The sequence below is a fragment of the Natrix helvetica genome, assembly GCF_964273705.1.
Source record: "Natrix helvetica genome assembly, chromosome: 3".
Taxonomy (NCBI): domain Eukaryota; kingdom Metazoa; phylum Chordata; class Lepidosauria; order Squamata; family Natricidae; genus Natrix; species Natrix helvetica.
The window spans coordinates 90,176,305-90,203,187 of NC_138549.1; positions in this window are offsets into that span (position 1 = coordinate 90,176,305).

The following is a 26,883-nucleotide window of genomic DNA, read 5'->3' on the forward strand; positions in this document are numbered from 1 at the left end:
GACATACCCTCAATATAATACCCACCAATTGGGGGTCTCAACAGCATCTTTTAAAAACTTAGAAGGGCTCAGGGGTAGAATGCCCAGCCATATAAATTCAAGTCTCTTCTCTCATCCTGTGTCAGTGTAATTTTGCTTTTCTGCATCTTTTTTTTTTGTCAACCGAAATCAGTGACCCAATAAAAAGGACTGTTGGGGGATCTCTACAGTATTAAAAACTATTCATTGGATTATCTTTTACTTGGTTATTTCTGCCTTGAATGATTGTTAGATTTATTTTCTCATTTTGCCAAAGAAATATTTACTTTTAAGAGGGGAACTCTTTTTTTGTGTATGTGTATGTCTGTGGAAGAAGCCATCCTCATCTGCATGGAAAAAAAATTAATAATGTAAAGAGGCAGGGAGCCATCAGATTTGAAAATATGTGTTGTTAAACTACCAAAGCTGCCTCATATTCAGTTTAATTCATCCATGCAATGCACTGTGTGTACCCCGTATCTAGCTGCAAAAGTCTAGATGGCCACTTGATGTTAGCAATGCCCTTCATTGCCCTCTAATAATTGCCCAGTTTTTTGCAGCTCAGGAAAAATATATTTACTACAGGAGAGCAGCTATACTAATTTGTTATTTATTTCAAATATTTAAACGGCCACTCCTCTTAAAGAACTCCGAGTCACTCACAACAATCTTGTTTTCGCACAACTTACCATCGCCGTTAAGTGCGCAAAGCACTTCTGACCTAACAACTGCTGAGCTTGTAATCATAAATTTGGCCTTTTGTTGCTTTTCTGATTTCTCCTCCAAAAGCCTTCTGTTCCTTTGAAATAAATGCATGCACAATATGCTCTGATTCTTAGAAGCAGCAGAAATATTGTACATCAAATTACAGTGTAAATTATATGGATCTATTTGTCATTGCAGGTGGTGGACGAGACCAACTGCCTTAATTCAGACAGCTCTATAATTAAAATGCAGCGAGATTTTGCTTATTTGCTGCTAAAGGTACAGCAGGCAAAATAATACAGCTGTTTCCCCCGAACATTTGTGTAGGTTTTCCCATTTACCCTATAATTGGATGCAAAAAGGACCTATTGCACTTAGCCAAATGTCATTCAGAGGTAGGCAAATCCCTCCACTTTCCTGCCAAATAACCTTTGTTATTAAAAGACTATGACTGTACAATCAATCCATTCCATATGCCTTTTATTCTCTCTGTGTATTTGAGCACTGTTTCCCTATCCCTGGCCCCTAGGTTTTATTTCGACGAGCTGGGTTTCATTTCACCAGATTGGGCAATCTCCACTTTTCATTCTATCATAATTGTTTTTTTGGATTGTCTCAAATTCTCCAATGTATTTATGACAATCTTAAAATTGACAATGGCCTCTTAATTGCATTGGGCCGTGTGAGTCACAAAATCTTTGCTTGACCGATTTTCTTTCCTTTCACTCGAGTTTGAGCAGCCCTTAAAAAGCAAAGAAAGTGGGTGCAATGTTGAAAAGCATCCCCATTAAGTCATTTTTCTCCTGCTCCCCCCTTTCTTCTCCCCCCCCTTCATTTGGAAAGCGATCGGAGCCTATTCTAGTCGGCTGACATGCTACTATTCAACTCACAATTAAAAAAGAATCAGCCAATATGATTTTCTCTCTCTCTCATTGTGATAGAATGGGAATTGTTGCCTTCAGGCAGGAAGTAGATGTGCCAGCTGGACTAGATATTAGGATTCAAAATTATAATTAGCTCACTTCTATGAAAATATGTTATCCACAAGTATATTACTTTTTTGCCAAATCCTGGTCAGTTCCTGAATGATGCAAATTAAATTTCTATGGCAAAGCAAATGCATTAGATATTGGATATCACACAAATGTTTTTTTTGGTGTGTGTGTGTGTGTGTGTGTGTGTGTGTGTGTGTTCAAGAGCTATGAAGAGTGTAGAATGACATTGTTACCTACTCTGTATTAAGGGACATTTCTATATCTGTTAGGGAACTGCAACATAGAATGAATTAATATACAATCTCAGTCAGAGTTGGGCCGGTGGGAGGGGGGTGGGAATAGATCAGTGGTAGATTGCCAATTTTTCTACTACTGGTTCGGCCGTGCTTGCACAAGCAGACAATGCTTCTGCGCATGCACAGAAGCATCCGGGTGGGTGGGCACAGCCTCCTGCCACCACTACTGCCAGTTTGTCCGTTCTGGGCCAAACCGGGAGCAGCCCACCTCTGAAATAGATCTTTTGGCTTGCTTAACCACTTTACTTTGAGGATCCTTTTCCTTGCAAGGAGAGCTGGGAAGATTTCTTTCTCACCTGAAGTCAAGCGTTTCATTTTAACCTAGGTTATTTGCTTGAGAATCAAAAAGGAAATAAAACTTTTAATCTCCTCTCTCATGCAAGATGAGGGGAAATAATCTCAGCTGGATGTTGTACAAGTAGTCCTTGATTTACAACTGGTTACTTAGCAACATTTCCAAATTACGACACAACTCCCCCCTCCAAAGGAATTTATGACCTGGATTTGAAGTTCTGATGCCCTCCCACACATTCGGGATGACTGCGTTTTGGGCGCTTGGTAGCTAGTCCACGTGTACGGCCGTTTGCATGGTCCCATGGTCAAGTGACTGCAATTTATGAGGTTTTTTTCTAGAATTGGGTATTTACTTCCCATAGTAAAACACCCCATAGCAAACAATGGGTTCGCTTAATGTCTGTGGTATTTGCTTAATGGCCATCACAAAATAACATTGTAAAAATCGAGCACAGTCATGTGATGATCCAATTTATGACAGCCATGACTTAAGACTGATATAATGGGCTCAATTGCCATCATACGTTGATGACTACTTATATATGCTTGCACTTGTGAGAGTAAACCATGGTTTCCTTTTGGGATGTTTTTAATCCAGGGCTGAGTATTGATTGACACTGCACCTGCAAGCACCTGCCAGATTGGGCAACTGAGTCTATGACATGCCATTTGTAATTTCCCACAATGCTCCTGATGCAACAGTGTTCTGAGGCACTGGCAGAGATGGGATTCTACCGATTCAGTCTGGTTTGTGTGAACTGGTAGTTCCAAAGAATAGCTAAGAGCGAACCGGTTCACTTTGACCTTCAGGTGGGCCCAGCTGCCCGCCCCTGCGCTATACTCAAAACGGTTGCTAAACCAGTAAGATTGCACTCCTGGGCATTGGGGAAATATAGCACAGCTGTCTTCAGATGTTAGTCCTGCCATCAAATAAACCTGGTTTGTGTGTACCAACAGAAAAGGGCTAATAGAAAACATGCTGATGTGAACCCTGTCAAAAGTGACGCTGTCCCTGAAAAAATGACAAGCGCTAAGTCTTTATTGTAATGTATCCCAAGCTCTGTGGAGGGACTGAATGCTTTTTCAGTTGATGAAAATTGAGTCAATCCTAGAAGTATGATTTTTCTGAATGAGCAGCTATTAAAAAGAAATAAATTCACATTAATTCTTTGTATTAGTGTTCATTTGGCTGGGAATGATAGCAGAGGGTAATTTTTTTTCCTCTCCTCTGTATCATGGTCCCCCCAAATCAGCTTTCCACTTAGAATGAACCATCCTCTCTCACCCTGTTGAGTTTACTATTTGGAGGACCCACAACTGCCAGTGGATTAAAAAAAAACCCCACTGAGACCTCCAAAAACTGCTACTAAAATGTAATTTTAAATGTGGCAGAAGGGAGAAATGCTTCCATCTGCAATGGTATTGACGACGTGTAATTTAAAGTGAACTTAACCCTAAGGGAAATGGATCAAAGTTTGATTTTTGGTCTTGCTTGACCCTTTATTTTTGGCCACTTAAAGGGCAAGTGTGGCCTTTAATGGAGTTCTTCCAGAATCTATTTCTTCATAATCCATTGGCTGAATTACACTAGTTCAGCTTGTCGAAAGTTGACATGACTGACTGCTTCTTGGTATAAAACATCTGTCTCATGGAGTACCATGTGCTGGGGGGAAAAATTAGTCCAGTTTATTTCTGAAGGCTGGTTTAATTAGGCACAATACTCTCTGCTGGTCCTGTCCTACACAAGTTGACACAAATGCATTTTCATCATGTAGCTAAATAACGATTGCTGTTTTAATTTTGCACAGTACCCCAATCTAGCATTACTATGGGGGATTGTTGGAAATTAAAATGGCTTGTACAAGTATTATATCTTGTGTTGATGAAATGGCTGTGGCTCTGGGTTTTTAAGAAGTATTTAAGGGTGCTGGCCTGACTAAAACTATTGATAACTGCTTATAGGAAAGTGGTCATTGTGTTTCTGTTGAAGACCCTCCTCTGTGACTCTTTTATAACCGGCATAACCATTTGAAATTTGAATATTTTGGACTGTGTTGTTCCGCAGGAACCGTTCCCAGACAGGAATGTCAGTATTAGGGACCGAGTCTGTTCTTTTTATTTCTGTTATTTTACTTTATTGTGGTATCAGGTGGCATATTGCTTTAATGTAAGCCACTTGGGGTGAAAATGTAAAATGGAGTTTGTTCTCCCAGCAAACAGCATCAACCTTTGGGGGGGGGGGGGGGACCTTCCACCTGTTGTACTTCCTAACCCAGGCTGGGGTTGTGAAGGAAAGAAATTTTGCTTGACAGATGTCAGGTCTGCAGGTTAGTCCAACCTTGCTCTGATTTGGGGGCAAGCATTTTGTATGGGTGGATTTCAAGAGGAACAATTACCTGTTACATTGGGGACAATGTCATGCCCCAACATATAATCTTTGTATACTGTTGCTCTCTAGCCCCATCTAGTGGCTGGAGGAACAAATACCAATTATATTGTTTTGAAGCTGACCCAACCCCTTTACCCATCAACCTGCACTCTCAAAACAAATACATGATGGGAAGCCAGACTCCATTTTCCTTTAACCTTTGGAGGAGGCAGAAGTACAAAGAAGAATCCATCTTATTCTGTGGCACATGTTTTATCCAAGGACAAACACAGATCCCACACACACAGCATCACTAGTGATATTTAGATTACTTGTATTTATTAATTGTTATGTTCAGCAGTAACTCAATGCTGCCTACCTTGTATTTGGTTCTCATTATATGTATTCCTATTTTCCCCTGTTTCACCATAACCTGTTTTTTCAATAAAGCACCCAGATCAGCACACACAGTCTGTTTTATTGGAGGATAGATAGTTTAGTTGCATGTCGAGCTGTACACAGATATGTAGTGAGTACTGTATAGGCAGTGTTACTCCAGAACAGTGCTGTCCCAAAATAGCGTTACACCTGGAATAGCTCTATTCTATAATAGCATTACATACTGTATGTATTTAAAAGTAGCTTGGGAATTGGCTGATAGGTGGAGTAACCTAAATGAGAGATCCATTGGGAGAGGTAGGGGGAAGGCTGCTTGCTAAATTTGAATGGTGAAAAGCTACAGACTGCTTCAGAAAAGCATTTTAAAAAGACAATGACAGGATACCCTGTTGACAAATCATTTTATTTAAACATATACAGGTAGTCCTTGTTTAGCCACTGCTTTGTTTAATGACTGTTTGCCATTATGATGGAAATGACATAGTATCTTTGGAACCAATCCTTGCATTTATGACCTTCACAGGTTTGCAAAGCAAATGAGAGCTGAAATAGGATTATAAGCACAGCCCACAATTTCATTTACTGTCATCATTGCTTAATGACCGAGTTGCTGCTCCCAATGGTGGATGCTAATGAAGAACTACCTGTAAGGGCTCTTCCTTTCCCAGTTGGAGTAAAAAATGTTTCACACATAAGAAGCAGCTCACTAGTGGATTTGCCGTATTTTTCAGAGTATAAGACGCACCAAGATTTTGAAGAGGCAAATTAAAAAAAAAAGGTTTTGCACTCTGCAGACCTCCTGAAAAAGGCCCATTTTTCTTGGAAAAAAAGGGCATGCATAGCCTTTAGGGGGCTTGTAGAGTGCTCATGGGGGCTGGGGGGGAATGAGCAAAAACGGCCCGATTTCGCTCATTTTTGTCCCTCCCTAGCCCCCAGGAGCACTCTGGAAGCTTTCTAAAGGCTATGCACAGCCATTTTTGCAAAGGGGGCGGGGTTTCGGGAGGCCAAAAATGCTATATTCAGTGTATAAGATGCACCCAGATTTTCACCCTCTTTTTTGAGTGAAAAAGATGTGTCTTATACTCTGAAAAATACGGTAACTGAAATGGGGGCGGTGGTTTTGCAGATCTTCCCATTTGTCAGAAGGCCAAGAGCGGCTTTGCAATGTCCCTCTGTAAGTTCTACCCCTTTGGAACATGCATATGGCACCGAGACTCACATAGTAAAGGGGCAGAGCTTGGTTTGTGATTCTGTGCTGTTCCTTGCATCACTCTGACCCTCTTGCTCTCCCTTTACAGATCCTGCTGAGTTGAGCAGAACTTTAGACATTTTCTGCATCTCTTGAATTCGAGTTACTAATTAATAGCAATAGCAGTAGCGCTTAGGCTTATATACTGCCCCTCAGCACTTTACAGCACTCTGTGGGCAGTTTACAATGTCAAAGCATTATTTGTATGTTGCCCCCAACAATTTGGATCCTCATTTTACCAACCTCAGAAGGATGGAAGGCTGAGTCAACCTTGAGCTCCGTTAGGATCGAACTCCAGCTATGGGCAGAATTTGCCTGCAATACTGCACTTTAACCAATGCGCCACCAAGGCTCCTATCATTATCTTATTATTAAGACATAAAGTTTGGCTGGCAACAGTGGTCTCTAGTCTTAGACCCTGATAGAGTCATTGGCTACGAGATGGGCAACAAATAAATTCAACAAACAAGTTTCTCTGTTCTGCTCTCATACATCCAGGAAAATGCTTCTTAAAGACAAGTTAGCTTTTTGTTTTGAAATCTGGATTTTCTTAAATCTACATAAACAACATAATACCCAATCAGTGCTTATTTCTATAATTTAGAAATAAGCACTGATAGGGTATTACGGTATGTTGATAAATAAAATAAAATATTATAATTTATAATCTATAAATTATGTAGATTATTTATTTATTTATTTATTTATTTATTTTATTAAATTTGTTAGCCGTTCCCTCTCCACAAATGGACTTGGGGCGGCGTACAATAAATAAAACACATATTATAAAAATTACACATTGTACACATTGTACAGAGGAGGTATAAAACACAATACAATATTATAATAACATAAAATATTAAAATAAGTTAAATTAAAACCCCAATAGAGATTATAAGTTTAAAAATTGCCAGGGGGAATAAAATGGAACTATGGTTGAGCCAGGCCTGCTAGTTGAAAAAGGTGGGTCTTGAGTTTTGAACGGAAGGAGCGGAGGTCGGTGGTAATCCTAATATCCAGGGGGAGGTCATTCCAGAGGGCTGGGCCCATCACAGAGAAGGTCCTACTCCTGGGCGCCGCCCTTTGGCACTGCTTAGTGGACGGCACCCGGAGAAGTCCCTCTCTGTGAGAGCGAATTGGTTGTAGGGATGTATGGGGCAGGATGCGATCCCGCATGTAGCTAGGTCCTGTGCCATGGAGCGCTTTGAAGATGGTAATCAATACCTTGAAACGCACCCGATAGACCACAGGAAGCCACTGCAGCTCGCGCAGGAGAGGTGTTATATGGGAGTATCTCGTACTCCCCATAATCACCCGCGCGGTTGCGTTCTGGACCAGCTGCAGTCTTCGAGTGCATCTCAAGGGAAGCCCCATGTAGAGAGCATTACAGTAGTCTAGGCGGGACGTCACCAGCGCGTGAGTGACCGTGCGAAGGGCATCCCGGTCCAATAGGGGGCGCAATTGGCGCACCATGCGAACCTGGTGGAACGCCCCCCTCGCCACAGCTGCCACATGGTCATCCATGGACAGCCGGGCATCCAGGAGGACGCCCAAATTGTGCGCCCGTTCCATGGGGGCTAGTTGCTCGCCCCCAATGACCAGTGTTGGAATTAGCTGGTTGAACCGGGGGGCCAGAAGCCACAGCCACTCCATCTTGGAGGGGTTGAGTTTGAGTCGGTTGTCACCCATCCAGACCCGTACGGCTTCCAAACACCGGGACATCATTTCAACGGCCTCATTGGGGTGGTTCGGGGTGGAGATGTACAGCTGTGTGTCATCAGCGTACAGATGATATCCCACCCCAAAACCACGGATGATCTCACCCAGCAGTTTCATATATGTGTTGAACAGGAGAGGCGAGAGGACTGACCCCTGTGGCACCTCACAAATGAGAGGCCTCAGGGACGACCTCTGCTCCCCTGCCAACACACGCTGCGTCCGGTCGGAGAGGTAGGAGCAGAACCACCGTAGAACAGTGCCGCTTACCCCCAGCCCCTCCAGCCGGTGCAAGAGGATACCATGGTCGATGGTATCAAAAGCCGCTGAGAGATCTAATAGGACCAGGATAGAGGAACAACCCCTATCCCTGGCCCTCCAGAGATCATCAACCAACGCGACCAAGGCCGTCTCTGTGCTGTGCCTGGGTCGGAAGCCGGACTGGCGCGGGTCTAGATAATCATTCTCCTCCAGGTGACGTGGGAGTGTTGGGCCACCACACTCTCTACAACCTTCGTTAAAAAAGGAAGGTTGGAGACAGGACGGTAATTGGCTAGCTCCGTTGGGTCCAGGGAAGGCTTCTTGAGTAAGGGTCTCACAACCGCCTCTTTCAAGGCGGCCGGTAAGAACCCCTCGCCCAATGAAGCGTTCACTAGCACCAAGAGCCAGTCTCGTGTAACCTCCCAGGATGCCAGTACAAGCCAGGAGGGACACGGGTCCAATGAACATGTGGTGGCTCGTAGTCGCCCGCGTAACCTGTCCAAATCCTCGATGGCCACCGAGTCAAACTCCTCCCAGGATGGTCTCTCAAGACTCGCCTGGGGCATCCCTCCTAGCCCACTGAGTGGGACCCATTCCCTCCGGATTTGATCGATTTTATCCTGCAGATATTTCCCAAATTCCTCTGCCCTGCCCTGTAAAGGGGCTTCCCGCGGTCTCTGTGAAAGAAGAGAGCGGGTCACCCGGAACAGGGCGGCAGGGCGGTTATCTGCGGACGCAATAAGGGCGGCACAATGTCGACATTTGGCCGCTCTTATTGCCACAAGGTATGTCCTTAAGTAGGTTCATACCTGTGTTCGGTCAAGTTCGGAACGGGAGGATCTCCATCGGCTCTCTAGGCGTCTCTTGTGGCGTTTCATCACCCTTAGCTCCTCGGTGAACCAAGGGGCCAGGGTGGTTCGTTGCCGCAGGAGAGGCCGCAAAGGCGCCACCCGGTCTAAGGCCCCGGCAGCCGCATTATTCCAGGCGGCTACTAGGTCCTCTATCCGGGGGCGGGTCAGGTCTACAGGAGGTGGCCCAAGCTCCGTCTGGAACCTTTCCGGTTCCATCAGGCGCCTTATAAATAATCTACATAATACTCAATCAGTACTTCAAAGAGCAGCAGTCAAAATGCTTTTACAGTCAAAATGGCTATAAAGGATAGTGCTAATGCTTGAAGGAGAGAGGATTGGCCACACCAGCCTTATGTACCCAGCTGAAACTGGTCAGATCCAGTGGTGGGATTCACCCGATGGTAGCTAACTGCTTGTGCAGTTTGGAGAACTGTCTGAAAATAAAGTGCAAGAGAGGATTTTTTTTCTTATCTCTCCCTTCAGTTAATAGCTCCGGGCAGACAACCAAGAACCTCTTAACAGGCTACTTAGTTGCATCTGAAATGCAGCCAACACACCTTGAATAAAGTCAACAAACAACAGAAATTAACAGGATTAGGGCAGGGAAACACCCATGAAACCCATCAATCACCCATCTAGGGATGGGATTAACCTCTTCCCTTCAGGAAGAAGGACAAGATTACAAACATTTTCATTATAAAGGGTATTAAGTAACACTTCTGTGATCAGGTGATACTCCCTGGAGTTCCCCAAGACCTTTTATAGCTGCTGCAATTTTGGCTACTTTTTGTTTCTTCCTGGGGAGAAAAGATGACCACCCAGCCGCGTTACCCAACCAGTTATTAGTACAGAGATCCGGTTGTTAAATTATTTGACTCCCACTACTGGACAGATCCCATCATCACCAGCATTGTTGATGAAGCATCATAGACCATGCCCATTCATAGTAAGGTCCTCATCAGAAGAAGAGGGAAAACACCACTTTTCTATTAGAACAACTAAAATATGAAAATAAGATCTTCCTCTGATACTCTGTTGAATCAGTGAATGCAGTGCTATAAAGACATGACTTTTACGAATTATTAACAATTAGAGGATACAACAATGTGGCACATCTTTTTCTCTCAATATACCTTTTTAAAAAAAGAATTAAGTAATGAATTAGAAGCAGTTTTTAACATTAGAAAACCTCTGTGTAAATTGGGGATAAAGAATCTCAGGTTTTCTATATGTTGCTGATTTAAAGCTAGCATAGTTTCAACTAAATTGACCAATGATAAGGAATTATAGTCCAATGAAATCTGGAAGTTTCTGTTGCTGAGTAAAATGCTTTAAAAAAAGAGCATAATCTCTCTTTAAGTCTTATTTTATGGTTTACTGATAATCTTATAAAACCCCTATTTGGGGCATACATTTACAGGCAATACACTTATGGGTTGGCACCACTATGAATCTGGGTCTCAGCAACATGTGGACAGTGATCAACTTTTGGGATAAGTGCCCATTACATTTATCTCTTGCATGTTAATAAGTCATTTCCTTGATGCAAGGCTTTTAATTTATGTTGGTTTAATGCTAGTTTTGATTATCTGCTTAATTTCATTGCATCAAGACTATTACAAACATACCCAGCCAACTTTTGTTAACTCCGTGGATAGCAATGAAAAAGCAGAGATGAATCTGTCACCTCAGTTCAGATTTAGCGATTGGCTAGAAACACACTGCTTAAAACCCAGTATTATTTTACCTTGTGTCAGCATTTAATTCCATTTCCATATAACCTATTTCCCTTCTCAGAATTTAATTTGTTAGAGTTTGGCCCTCAGCAACAACAACTACAAAAAGTAATTGCATCTGTGTTGGGCACTGGTGCCAACACAGCATGTGCCATAAAAGATGCTTCACACACATTTAAAAAATGTTCTCATTACTATAATTCTGCCTGGTAACAGGAATGTGACAGCATTAAAATGTGTGATTTCTCTCCCCCCACCCTTATATACGTATGTGTGTTACAGTTTATCACAGCATGAAACTTTCATAAGAGGTAGACTGGATTCTGAGAGGTTGATTTATAGGTTTTGGAATCTTTTATTTATTTGTTATTTATTTATTTTTATCCCATCTTTATTATTTTTACAAATAACTCAAGGCGGCTAACATATCCAACACACCTTCCTCCTATTTTCCTACAACAGCAACCCTGTAAGGTGGATTGGGCTGAGACAGAGTGATTGGCCCAAGGTCACCTAGCTAGCTTTTATAGTTAAGGGCAGGACTTGAACTCACAGTCTTATAGTTACTAGCCAATACCATAACTACTGCAACAAAGTGGCTTCCTTGGTAAATCTTGGTAAAGTTGTTACTTGGATGACAAGTATCATCTGCCTTCCCCAAACTGCTGCCCTTTAAATATGCTTGTTGGATCACAACTGGACAAAACATCAGTAAAACATCAGGTTGGGGAAGGCAATGAATGCACGAATGAATGAAGAATGGAATGGCCATTCTGAGGTAGGCATTTTTAAGATGGGAAATTTTGACCTCAGAAAACTTTGCACACGTTTTCAGGAGACATAACATACACCAGCCTGTGCCATTTTATATCTGAGGTAAAAATATCATAATCCGACCCTGAGAATCACATTTCCTTCTCCTTTGGAAGCAAACCTCCCCAACATCCCACCTCTCGTGATTTATTTCAATTTGTTTGAATGAGAATATTTGCAAAACAAAAACAAAAACTGGAAAAAAATACTTGTCATATCTTTGATACAAATAATAATTATAAAAATTAACTTGTCAGACGCAAAAGATCAGGACCATTCATGAAGTTTCAGCATCATTTATTCAAACTTATAGACGAGAACCTAGTTAGCTAATTGTCAGCACTAAATTGGTGCTGGATAAGAGTCAATGGAATTCAAGGACAGTGGACGTGAATCATTTGTGGCAATGTAAGGACTGATGCCAGGTTTAAGTCCATCCCCAGCTCTGCCTGCGCTTCCCCTACAAACTTAGAGTAGTGATATTGATTTTGTAGCCTAGTAATAAGGCTGATAGCTCTTGAAAATCTTGAAGATCACACCTTAGAGCAGTGGTGGGGTCCTGCCGTTTTAACAACGGGTTTAGTGATCGTGCGCTTTGCGTGCCCTGCGTGCAATTGCAATTTTAAGAAAACTTACCTTCCACATTACTTCTGAGGTGTAACACAGTTGAGACGCGGCAGTCTGCTCTGCAACGCGAATCAGCTGCGAGGATATAGGTAAGTAAAGTGCAGGGGCGGGCCCAGCTTATCGTTGGAACGAACCAGTTCGCTCCTCAGCTGATCGTCGGAGCTACCGGTTTGCCTGAACCAATCCGAACCGGCTGAATCCTAGCCCTGCCTTAGAGAAAGTGTACTTTTCTGAGGGTTTAGCACCAGAACAAGTGTGCCTTACGCTTCTGAGGCCAGCCAAAACTCTGATTCTGACATTAAAAAAAAAAAAAAAAATCAAATGCTTCCTCTTGACTCCTCTGCCTTCCATTGCATTCATCCATTTAAAATGTCTGATAAGGCTAATCCTCATATTACTTTATTACAGATAGCCACATGGCAGTCTTTACTTAAACCAGATGTTCTTTGTCTGGCTGATCTGGATGAAATTGTGTTATTTAAACAAAATCTACGCATTTCTTAGGGTAACAAATATATACAGATTTCTTTTAAAAAAACTTGCAATAGTTAACAGAACAGCACAATCTATTTACAACAGTTCTGTCGCTTTGTAGACCCTTGTCATAAATAGATTTAGATCAGTGTTTCTCAAACTTGGCGACTTTAAGTCCTGTGGACTTCAACTCCCAGAATTCCCCAGCCAGCTATGCTGGCTGGGGGATTCTGGGAGTTGAAGTCCACAGGACTTAAAGTCGCCAAGTTTGAGAAACACTGATTTAGATGAACTACAGAATACCTGTTGTGAACCTAAACATATAGCAGCCTGGACACATGTTATTTGCCTCAAACTAGGTGGAAAAATTATTTTGCAGCAGATACTTTCATTCTTAATTCACTACAGAGGCTCCTGAGCCAGATGTTTGATGCCTGTTCAATATATTCATGGGCTTAGTTTTATCCGGACGTCTTCAGGCAAAGCTACCTAAAATTAATGGGCAAAGAACTCTCACAAATTTTGGTGGTATTTGTACTATGAGGACAAAGTGACGCCCCTGAAAATTGTAATACCCTGGGACTTGGTGTATTTCATCAAGGCAAAGTAATCAGTCAGAAAACTTTGGGCAGTAGTTCAAATACATTTTAATTTCACAGTTAACCTGCATGTCTGCATTAGGCCATCTGGGTGGTATTTGACTTTAAATTATGCACATGTTTATAGATTGAAAGGAATATAAACCCACTCTTGGCTGAATTAATGTAAAAGCTGGATCTTCTGCTGCTATAGGCAGGCTAACCTTCCCTTGGCTGGGCCCCAATGGCAGTAGCTTGACATCCTTGGAGTGGGTTTTCTGCATAGACTGTCCTAGCATATAGATGTAGACATCAGGAACATCAGAACCCAAGGTGCTGTGAGAAGGCAAGCAGCAGAACTGGTAAGTGAAGGCCCATCAGATATTAGAATTTGCAGACATTTTTTCACTTCATTTGTTTTCAGGATTAGCACTTAGCATTTAGACTTATATACCGCTTCATAGTGATTTTACAGCCCTCTCTAAGCGGTTTACAGAGTCAGCTTATTGCTCACAACAATCTGGGTCCTCATTTTACCCACCGCAGAAGGATGGAAGGCTGAGTCAACCTTGAGCCGGTGAGATTTCAACTGCTGAAGTAGCCTGCAGTACTGGGCCACCTCGGCTCTTTAAATTACTAACAATACATATACTTTGGTTCAAAAATTTTGCTTGGATTTCTCCACTTCCTTTTTAAAATTGAGGGGGGTAGCCGCCACTGATTTTCACATAGACTGTATAAGTAACACCCCAAACCAGCTCCCATCTGCATTTATTAGAAAAGTATGTCCGTGAAATTCCAAATAAAATGTTTCTTATTTGACAAAAATAGGTTCTTTGTTTTCCATAATAGACCTGCTAGAAAAAAGGCTACTACTTAATCATTTTATTTATTTACATATCTGAGTATTTATTTTTATAACAATACCAGTCGTCAGATTTTTATTGCCCAGGTATGGTTCATCATAGTGAGTCCATAAAACTTTATTTTAAGGAGAAGTAAATGTCTTGGGTCAGAAGGACCAGCCAAAACCATTGACCAAGGGGGAAATCCATTATGTATGAACCTGTTATGCTCACCCAAGGTCAAAGGCCACTACAGATATATTTTTAATGAAGAAGAAAGCTTGCTATCTCAGATCTCATGATTATGATTAAAATATTATATTATCTAAATGCTGAGAACATGAATTAAAATTGCTTGGGTTAGAGATAGCAATACATAACCTTTAATAATTAGGTTAGTTTCAGTCCTGTAGAAATTGGAAGATATCCTAAGGGAATAAGATTATTTATATGTCTCCATCTGTGGCCAAAGAAGATTCATTCCAGTTCAAGAATTTCCCAAGAAGTATTCTTAGCCTTAGATATAAAATGTAAGTGGAGGACTGTAAGGAGACTTGTCCAATGGCAGAATGTGATGGCATGCAGTCCAAACTGAATACCTTGCAAGGTGTTTTCACAGAGTCTCAATTTTGACAGGTTTATCTTAAGCCAATTTAGAGTCAGCTTGGCAAAGGAGAGGACAGAAGCACTAAGGTGAGGTCTGCCCCTAGAGAGCCTGTCCCGTTCATGTTGGAGGCACCGTTTTAAGGCATTTCCAGGTTGAAAGGATTAGCCACTGACATCAATGTTGCCTGCAGGGGTGGGCTTCAAAATTTTTAGCAACGGGTTCTCTGCCCAATTGCTGGGTGGCTGTGGCCTAGTTGGCCTCCTGCACCACGGCGGGGTGGTGGTGGTGCTTTTTCGGGCTCGGGAGGCCCTTTCAAGGCTGGAAACGGGCCCATTTCCAGACTTCCAGAACTTCCGAGAGGCCCGTTTTTTCATCCTCCCCAAGCCTCCGTGTGGCCCCTATGGTGGCATCCAAAACAGGTCGCGTGGAGACTCCTGGGACTGGCTTGGAGGGGTGAGTGAGGCCAAACAGGAGTGAGATTTGCGGGTTCACCGAACTGGGCAGATATTTAGCTAGAGGATCGCCTGAACCCGTGCAAACCCGCAGCGGTTCACCCGTGCTTGCCTGGGAGATAGCAATAGGAATAGCACTTAGACTTATAAACCACTTCACAGTGCTTTATAACCCTCTCTAAGTGGTTTACAGAGTCAGCATATTGCCCCCAACAATTTGGGTCCTCATTTTATTCACCTTGGAAGGATGGAAGGATGAGTCAACCTAGGGCCACTCAGAATTGAAAAATGGGCCTACAGAAGGTTTGGGAAGTTCGGGCCCATTTCCAGCCTCCAGAGGGCCTAAGAGCCTGGGGAGGCTGTTTTTGCTCACCCAGAGGCTTGAGGAAAACTTCCGGAGTCCGGGAAGGGCAACCCCCGCCCCCGCTGTGGTGCAGGAGACCGACTAGGCCATGTCCACCATGGCCACACCCACCCAGCAACCAGGCAGAGAACCCCTTGCTAAAATTTTTGAAGCCCACCCTTGCTCATGACTTTATAATAAATAAATAAATAAATAAATAAATAAATAAATAAATAAATAAATAAATAAATAAATAAATAAATAAATAAATAAATAAATATTTCTTAGCCGCACCCTCTCCCGCAGGACTCGGGGCGGCGTACAATGAAACATACGAAATAAATATGTGGACAAAACAAACATATAACAGAGACATATACCGAGACACACACAAGGAGGAGGCCGGCTGATAAATAAAAACAATTAAAATACAGTATTTAAAAACCCCTAGATAATTAAATATAATTAAAATACCCAGTTAAAAACCCGTCAGGAGCGATATGGTTAGATCAAAGTTCAAAGTTGAGCCAGGCCAGCTGCTTGGAATAGGTGGGTCTTAAGCTTAATACGAAAGGAGCGGAGGTCAGAGGTATTCCTAATATCCGGGGGGAGGTCATTCCACAGGGCTGGGCCCGCCACAGAGAAGGCTCTACTCCTAGGCGCCGCCCCCCGACACTGTCTAGTAACTAGGTCCTGAGCCATGGAGCGCTTTAAAGATTGTTATCAAAACCTTGAAACGCACCCGATAGACCACAGGAAGCCAGTGCAGCTCGCGCAGGAACGGTGTCACATGGGAGTACCTAGTACTCCCCATAATTACCCACGCGGCTGCGTTCTGGACCAACTGTAGCCTCCGGGTGCATTTCAAGGGAAGCCCCATGTAGAGAGCGTTACAGTAGTCCAAGCGAGACGTCACCAACGCATGAGTGACTGTGCGTAAGGCGTCCCGGTCCAGTAGGGGGCGCAATTGGCGCACCAGGCGAACCTGGTGGAACGCCCCCCTTGCCACGGCTGTCACATGGTCATCCATGGACAGCCGGGCATCCAGGAGGACGCCCAAATTGCGCGCCCGCTCCACGGGGGCAAGTTGAATGCCCCCAATGGCCAATGATGGAATTAATTGGCTGAACCGGGGAGCTGGTACCCACAGCCACTCCGTCTTGGAGGGGTTGAGCTTGAGTCGGTTGTCATCCATCCAGATCCGTACGGCTTCCACACATCGGGACATCACTTCGATGGCCTCGTTGGGGTGGTTCGGGGTGGAAAAGTACAGCTGAGTATCATCAGCGTACAGATGGTATCCCACCCCGAAACCACGGATGATCTCACCCAGCGGCTTCATATATGTGTTGAACAGGAGTGGCGAGAGGACCGACCCCTGTGGCACCCCACAAGTAAGGGGGCGTAGGGTCGACCTATCTTCTCCTGCCAACACACGCTGCGTCCGGTCAGAAAGGTAGGAGCCGAACCACCGCAAAACGGTGCCCCGGACCCCCAACCCCTCCAGCCGGCGCAGCAGGATACCATGGTCGATGGTATCAAAAGCCGCCGAGAGGTCTAATAGGACCAGGATAGAGGAACAACCTCTATCTCTGGCCCTCCAGAGATCATCCACCAACGCGACCAAGGCCGTCTCCGTGCTGTGACCGGAGTGGCGCGGGTCTAGATAATCATTTTCCTCCAGATGTCGTGGAAACTGGTAGGCCACCACACTCTCTACAACCTTCGCCAAAAAGGGAAGGTTGGAGACAGGACGATAATTGGCCAGCTCCAAAGGGTCCAGGGAAGGCTTCTTGAGCAAGGGTCTCACCTCCGCCTCTTTCAAGGCGGCCGGGAGAGACCCCTCGCTCAGCGAAGCATTCACTAGGCCCAGGAGCCAGTCTCGTGTAACCTCCCAGGATGCCAGTACAAGCCAGGAGGGGCACGGGTCCAATAAACATGTGGTGGGTCGCAGTCGTCCACGCAATCTGTCCAAATCCTCGATGGCAACCAAGTCAAACTCCTCCCAGATCGATTCCTCAAGACTCGCCATGGACGTCTCAATTGGATCACTGACAGGAACCCAATCTCTCCGGATTTAAGCGATTTTATCCTGCAGATATTTACCAAATTCCTCTGCCCTGCCCTGCCCTGTAGAGGGGCCTCCCGCGGCCTCTGAAACAAGAGGGAGCGGGACACCCGAAACAGGGCGGCAGGGCGGTTCTCCGCGGATGCAATGAGAGTGGCACAATATTGGCGTTTGGCCACTCTCAATGCCACAAGGTGCGTCCTTAAATGGGCTCGTGCCTGTGTTCGATCAAATTCGGAGCGAGAGGATCTCCAACGACTCTCTAGACGTCTCTTGCGGCATTTCATCACCCTTAGCTCCTCGGTAAACCAAGGGCCTAGGGTGGATCGTTGCCGCCGGAGAGGCCGCAAAGGCGCCACCCGGTTCAAGGCCCCGGTAGTTGCATTATTCCACGCAACTACCAGGTCCTCTACCCGGGGGCGGGTCAAGGTTACAGGAGGTGGCCCAAGTTCCGTCTGGAACCTATCAGGTTCCATCAGGCGCCTGGGGCGGAACCATCTGGAACTTTCCGGTTCCGCCTCCCCGCAGCGGGAGGTAGCACCAGGGAAGTCAAGACGAAGGAGTGAGTGATCTGACCATGACAGGGGAGTGATGGTGAAGTCCCCTCCTCCCAGATCACTCAGCCACTGGCCAGAGACAAAAACAAGGTCCAGAGTGTGTCCTCCCTCGTGTGTTGGGCCCTGAATCATTTGAGTCAGGTCCATGGCTGTCATGGAAGCCATGAACTCCCGAACCCCCTCTGATGCTTCTCCCATCGATGGCAGGTTAAAATCCCCCACCACTAAAAGTTTGGGGGTCTCAACCGCCACCGATGCGATCAGCTCGAGGAGTTCGGGCAGGGCCGCTGATGTATAGCGAGGAGCCAGGTATACTATCAGCAGGCCCAACTGTCTCCCAGGCCCCCATTTCACAACAAGGGATTCACATCCGGACGTCTGTGGCACAGTAGACTCCCTCGGCTCTAAGTCCTCCCGAATAATTGCTGCCACCCCGCCGCCCCTTCCCTGGGCCCGGGGCTGGTGAAATGCTCGGTAGCCTGGTGGGCACATTTCCACGAGGGGAAGACCACCCTCGTGGCCCAACCAGGTCTCCGTTATTCCCGTGAGGTCCGGCTCCCCCTCTAAAATTAGATTGTGAATGAGGGGGGCCTTGTTAACAACGGACCTCGCATTGCATAACAACAGCCTCAGGCCTTGGGTCTGTAACTCTTGACCACCTAGAACGCGGGGATTGGTACAAGCGACCGGGTGTAACCAGCAACCACGGTCTCCCAACCGACTATAAGTTCTTAAACTGTCCTCGTATCTGCCCCTCCCTGCGACCGTTGGAATTAAAGAGCCCTGTATAGGAATGGTGTCCTCCCCCTCCTCCTCCCTTCCGCCCCTTCTGCTCGTGACCACACCTGGGGGCCCGGCTCTCACATCGCTCCTGATCTGACCCACCCGCCCCACAACCCCTGAGACCCCACCCCTACAAATTATGTTATTCCTGGAGCCACCTCATGACTTTATGTTATTTGTCTCTGAATAACACGATAGAGCAACAGGCACCTGTTGCTTGAGAAAAAAAAACACTATACAAGCAGCACCTCTTTCCCAAAAGGTTGCTGATGAATGGGTGCTTGTAGAAAGGAATGACACAAGATACCTCTTCATGTGTCCTCCTTTGGCAGCTACAGATTTTGATATCTATACACTAATTCAGTGATGGCCCACTGAAGGCCACGCAATATGGACTTGGTAATATTTGCAGTATGGTTTTTGTTGTACTGTACACTGGCCAACTAACATGGGTTTTCTTGTATTTTAAATTTGCCCTTTTCAAAATGTATGACTTTGTAATGATTTGAGTGGCAAGACATTCTCAACACTTCCCATCATTCAGCCTCAATACTTGCTTTTGTTTGTGAAAACTTGAGAACAGCTGAAAATGAAACTCTTATCTACAAAGTCTTGTCTTGCCACTCCTGGTTTCTAAAAGGGAGGCTTTTCTTGAAGGTTAAAGGAAGGTTTCTTGAAGGTTAAGCCTATGGCAAATCATTAGTTGTAAATTTTGAAAAAGGCAAATTTAAAATACAAGAAAACCCATGGTAGTTGGCCAGTGTAACAGTACTACAAAAACCATATTGCAAGCATTACCAACTCCATGTTGTGTGGCCCTAAACATCCCAGAACAAAAGAGAAATAATTCTTTATCTTTCTCTCTCCCCAACCATCTAGGCCACCCAGAACAGTGGCTCTTGGCTTAGGCCTGAGGCTGGATCCGAAGTAGTGGCCCAGGCCTCATCTTCAGGTCTAGTACCACCACTGTCACTCAAAAAAGGCTACCCTGCTCTGTTCCCCTAGGCACTGAGATTTAGGGTATGGCACAATTGCCCAGTAGTCCCCAGGATCTGCCATCCATTGCTTAGCTTCATATGGTGTTCTCTTTCTGTTGACAGGTCTCTGTGGCCTACCCGAGGCTGCGCTGTGATGCACAAGGCCTTCGTTTTTGAAGCAGCTTTGGAAAATGCTCTTCTGCAGTTCTGCAGCCTCCAAAAACCACACAATAACATGCCCAATTCTTGCATGATTTTCAAAGGCTCTGGAGGCTGCACGAGGGCACAGTCCTCTTGTATGACTTCCAAGGCCGCATGAAAGCACACCTCATTCTCACGAGGCCTCTGCAGCCTCTGAAAATTGTGTGAGAACAGGATGTGCTTTCGAGAATAGTTATTGCCGGGTATTGTTGAAGGCTGGTGTGTCACCTTGGACAGGCGTGACATAGGTTCGGCATTATTATGCTAGCTATTCCAAATCAAAGAATCTTTCTAGATATGGATGTTCCTTTGCCTTTATCTTCACATGGGTACATCTAGCAGGTTGCAATAGGATTTCCGGGGGGGACGGACTAATTGTTATATCTAATGCAGAAATGTATACTAAATTGTATTAATGGTTATTAATCGTGACAGCTAAATGGGACCTCCACGATCAGGAGTAGTGTATTTTTGAATAACATATGCTAGAGACAAATTGCACATCCCTCTTGTACTCTGTGTATGAGCTTTTCAGAAAAATATTAATATGTTAGAAGAATGCCCACACTGATACATTTTTGATCTGACTCAGAAAGGTATTTATCATGTTCTTATCCCAAAGGATCGTTCGTTTTGCTTTAGCGGATTTGAAAACAAATCTGCTAAAGCAAATCTTTTTGGACCGGAAAAGACTGATACACAAAGACCAGAGCATCATTCTCAGTGAGATGCCCTGTTTATATACAAAGCATATTCATATCAAAATGAAATTGTATTTTGAGTTTGGTTTGGAGCATTGGGAAGGGGAGAACAATGCTGAACCACACCTATTTTATGATGTATCTCCCTTTAACTCAGTTTCTACTTCAGAAAGAAAACACGTTTAAGCTGCATCAATGTACACATTCATTATAATTAATAGATTATTTGTCCTCTCACTCTCTCTGTTTGTCCTTGGGATAATCCTAAATCTGTGCATAAAGCTCGGAGATCATGTTGCTCATTAAAAAAAAAAAAGAATAATCAGTCAAGCTAGAGTTCTTTGGGAAGGTGTTGAACATTTTGGCCAGTGCAGATGGTAAAGATATGTTTAATAAAGAGAGAGGATTAGCAGGAGCAGAAATAAGCTACAGAGCAAGGAGCCATTTCATTTTATACAGACCTCCACGGCATTTCAGGTTGATTAAAACTGTATCAAAGCAGCTTCGGTTGGACAACTTGTCCTAACAGTGACCTCTATTTAGCTTGCCAACCATGTTATTTTTGTGTATTATTTCATGGCATTTGAACAACTCACTGGCAAACCCTTCTTGCCTAAGTTGATTAAAACAAATTTATATATGCATAAGCCCACAGGAGGCTACTGGATCCTCCTAATATGTTTGAAATTAAGTAATTGATAGCTGTCATTGAGGTTCAAAAAGGAAATCGATATAGGTCACCTCAAAAATAAATGCATTTTAAAAAGGCAACTGTCACAATATTTACTTCTAGCATATAAGGTTACTCTTCATATTCAAATCCAGGACAATAATAAATTAAGGACTTTGGCTTAATGTGTAAACAATTCTGTACCCATTTTTTTTAAATGGGAAGAATCGCCTGCTTTGATTAGGACTAAGAAATAAAAAGGAAAATAGAACTGGCAGGCAACTTGCATCTGTACAAAGACTGCTATGTAGATTGAATTGTCCCTTCCCAAGGTTTTATCAAGGAGACCGAGGGAATTAAATCTAACAGTAGGATACAGTTTATGATTGGTTTTGATCCCTCCCTTTCCCCCCCTCCTTTGACAACTTTTTAAGTTGCGGCTTTGCTCTTGAAATAAATGGAATTTGTGGCTGTTTATAGTTGTGAGTGAAATCGCACCCTCCTACTGGCTGATGTAATTTGGATCTATAGCCCATCTTGTCTACAAAGAAAAGGGTACTTAGTGATTTTAAAAAATACAGAATGCAGAAAAAAAAACCAACTGCGTGTAATTTGAATCCTGTAAAATGCTTATTTACAAGCCTCATCTGTCTCAGCCCAACCCTCCTCACAGGATTGTCGTTAAGCGGAAAATGGGGAGTATTGTGTATGTATGCTGCCTTGAGGTATTTATAAAAAAAAGTAGGGTAGAAACAAACAAATGAATTCAGGCATGGTGATGTAATATGGATATTATAGAACAGTTCAAACAACGAAACTAACAAGATATTCCTTGATGCACTTCCTGAAAATTGACCGAAGGGGTCTAATTGCAAGGCCAAAATGGGGCGGGAGCTGCTCCTTGGCTTGCAACGAGAAAGCCTTTATGGCAAATAATGAGGATGTTGTATTAGAACTTGGGCAGGAGGCTAGCAAAAGAGGAAGGGCTTTAAAGGAGAAAATCAATCTTTCAGACTGAATCTGCATAACAATTGGTTCTTAGTAGTTCTTTTCATAGCAATAGGTTATGATTGGGATGCATCATTACAGAAACAGCCTTTTCAGACATTATTTATTTATTTATTTATTTGCAACTCTTTTAAAAAGCCCATTGAGGACACAGTGCAGCGTCGTTACAGAAGCAACCTTTTCAGACATCCATCCTTCCTTCCTTCCTTCCTTCCTTCCTTCCTTCCTTCCTTCCTTCCTTCCTTCCTTCCTTCCTTCCTTCCTTCCTTCCTTCCTTCCTTCCTTCCTTCCTTTGCAACTCTTTTAAAAAGCCCATTGAGACCACATGTCCTATGGGACCCAAAAATACAAGCTGTAAAACGATTGAAGTAGTATTTAGCATTAAAGTAGTGTGGTGGCACGGTGATTAGAATGGAATATTGCTGTCTAACTCTGCTCACATTGCCGGGAGTTCAATTCCTTCCGATCCTGACTGGTTCAAGGTTGACTCAGCCTTCCATCCTTATGAACTCAGTACCATGAGGACCCAGATTGTTGGGGGAAATATGCTGGCTCTGCAAACAGCTTAAAGAGGACTGTAAAGCAATGTGAAAGGGATGCGGTGGCTCAGTGGCTAAGATGCTGAGCTTGTTGATCAGAAAGGTTGGCAGTTCAGCGGTTCGAATCCCTAGCGTCGCGTAATGGATTGAGCTCCCGTTACTTGTCCCAGCTTCTGCCAACACAGCAGTTTGAAAGCATGTAAAAATGCAATTTAAAAAATAGGAACTACCTTTGGGGGAAGATAACCGTGTTCCATGTGCCATTACAGTTTAGTCATGCCGGCCACATGACCACAGAGATGTCTTCGGACAGTGCTTGCTCTTCGGCTTTGAAACAGAGATGAGCACCGTCCCCTAGAGTCAGGAACGACTAGCACATATGTGCGAGGGGAACCTTTACCTTTACCTTAAAGCAATGTGAAGTGGTATGTAAATTTAAGTGCTATTAGGGATTAAGGTATTAAAAGATATATAATGTAGAATCAAGATTGCTGGCTGCTGAAAACATCTTCCTTGCTGGAGCATACAGAGTTGATCTGAGAGATCCAACTGAGTACAGTGTAGGCTAAACCATTAAATTGGTCATATGCTCCAATGTGGCAGATACTGCTGTGTTTAGCACTCCCTTTTACATTGTACAAACCTGATTGGTAGTTAAACTCACTGATGAAGCCCACCACGAAGAGGAGATGATTATCACTCTATGTATTTATTTTAATTTGTACCATTTAAATGGTTACATTTTTCTGTACAGGCTCTTGGGAGTCATCATCTGTTGCGTGTGCTTAGAATTCTATTAGAGAATGCAATATGAGCCTCGCCCGAATTGCCATTCCCAGAAGCAAATCCTTTAAAAATCTGTAACAAAGATGCAATTATGCATACAACTATGTTGAAAAGTCATTTTTGAGACCGCTTTCGTTTGCCAGGGGTCAGGCAGCCAATAACTTTCAGTGCATCTTGGGCAGTGTAATCCAATCTTGGGCAAAATAGATTTCCAGAGGCTAGCTCTGTTCATTATTTTAAATGGTTACATTTAAATTGTCAAGCAACCTATTAATCTGCATATATTGGGACAAAAATCAGGACAAGCATTTTCCATGTATTTTTTTTTTAAAAAAACTAGTATGAAATGTTGAAAATTGTCTAGGTAAGTATTGAACCAATCTAGACCACTTGAAGAGAAGAAGAGGACGATTGCTAGCAAGATGAATAGATTCAGTTGCAGTAGGGCATTATTGGAACAGTTGAGGGACCAGGTTAGAGACAGATCATCAAGGAAAATATCTATGTGGTCACTAAGAGTCAACAATGACTTAATGGTACATAATCAATCAATGAATCATTGTTTTCCTACAGAAATACACCAATAGTTTTCACCAATGGTCTCTTATAATAAAATGATTGATTCTTGAAAAACTGGATCTGAATCTGAAGATATCTGAATAATTTGGCAGCTTTGTGATGCCTCTATTCTTGACCCTGTCCACCCTGTTTTGAGGACATCTTCTTTTCTCAGTTTCTGCTAACCAATCAGTGTGATTTTGGTTCATACTGCTGGTATCATCTTCACACTCTTAAATGATCCCCATTCATAGTCAATGTACTGTTACTATGAAACATGAATGAACAGATACTAGTGTAAGGTCCTGTTAACTATTGTGGGAAGAGAATGATGTATTAGAAAGTCTTTGTCTTAATCACATGGTTCTTCTTCTTCTTTCTTTAAAATATGAATTAGTGTACTGAATCAGTGGCTGACCCAAGAAGTAAGTTTTTGCAATTTTTCTTAAATCTCTGCAGTGGGAAAAGCCTACAGAAACTTCATATTTCTGTCTAGTGTAAGTTGAGGAAAATTCTGTCTAAGTGAAGAGCTGCTTTGAGATCTAACTGGTGAGACTGACTGTTATTCTTACCCATGAAAGCTTAACTATAGATATAAAATTAGCTTGATTGTATCTTTTGACTTCTTTTTAATATGTGATTGCCTTCTTTGATCTCTTCCTATCTCTCTGTATCAAGATAGTTAAAGTACTTTTTTTGGTATTCAAATTTTACAGCTGGTATGAATCTACCTCTTCCCCAAATCCACCCACATGTGTTGGATATCCTTATTGATCTAGAATGAACAGATAAAAATGGACATTGGTTGGATGCACAGAGATGAAGGCTATTAAGTGTCAAGAAAAAAAAAAGGATAACCCCAATGTGTTTTGAGAGAACATTCTGCCAGATTCTACTGCTATTTCTCAAAAATATATATGCAACTATTCTGCCTTTTTCTTCTTCAAAGAAGAAAGGGTGTGTTCTAAATAGAAATAATTGTGTCTAGACTTACCCTCTGTAAATTTTGAGAATATTGGAGGCCACTTATTTTATAAAATCTTCATCTGGAAACAACCCCATCTCCTGGAAAGCTGTGAATCACAGTGCTGCTGTCAGTATTAGCACATAGCAATAGCACTTAGACTTCTATACCGCTTCATAGTGCTTTACAGCATTCTCTAAGCGGTTTGCAGAGTCAGCATATTAGCCTCCAACAATCTGGGTCCTCATTTTACCAGCCTCCAACAATCTGGGTCCTCATTTTACCAACCTTGGAAGAATGGAAGGCCTGAGTCAACCTTGACCTGGTGAAAATCAAATTGCTGGGAGTCGGCACAATTAGTCTGCAATACTTCAAACCACTGTGCACTTACGGCTTCCATACAATATTTGACTATGGAACCCAGGAGACAGTACTTGTAATCTTGGAAATATATTCTCTACTTGTTAGATAAATTGTAACCTATCTTTACATGGGCTGCTACAGGAGAAAACATGGTGGAGCTGATGGATGAGATGGGGGATGAGTTAGTGTGGCAAGGAACAGGAAGGAATTGTAGTTAAGCTTCCTGTGGAGATGCTGCTAAAGCTGCTTTTCCTGTAAGGAGACACTCTGTTGCTAATCTACCGGGCACCTTCTGTGAATACTAACATTTAGGAAGAATGACTGTATTCAGAATATTTTAAAACCTATCATGAAGGAATGGTTCTCTGTTAAGATTATTTGTTTTGGATTGTTAGGTTTGGCAAAAAATTTACAAACATGACTTGGCTAGATTAAAATGTTTACCAATGGAGCACTATACAGCAGTCGATTAGCTGCTGTGATTAAGAAGATGTGAATGTGTTTTTTTCTTTCTTTTAACCATGAGGTTCAAACACGTGGCTTCTTTTTGTCACCCTGTTTGAATGGAAAACATTTGGCCCAGCACTTGGTGACCTTGAAACAAGCCGGGAGTTTTATGCATACATAATAGGTATTTGTGACACCGAAACACCTGCATTTCAACCAGTGAGAGAATAGAACAGGATGGAGTTGAAAACATCAAATTAAAAAGCTCAATTTCCCAGAATGATAGAACCCACATTTCCTGCTACACTGTAGAACCATTCATTAATGACCCACAGATCAGACGCAGAATCAATCCCATCTTTCTCTGAAATGTAAAAGTTTGAGAGTTTGTGTTGTTCCTGAGATGTAAGCTGTAAGTTGTTTGTGGTTGTGTATGCAGTGCCATGAATACAAAGCCACCAATGAACTCACATGGAAAACACATACCTACATTTTTCAAAAGACAAGTAATTGACATTCCCAGCTTCTTGGATGATCTATTTCCTCCAGCATTTGAGATGAAGTTATAACATAGAGACAAATGAAATAATAATGTAGAATATAACAGGCTGCACAAGAAGTTGGACATAAATAT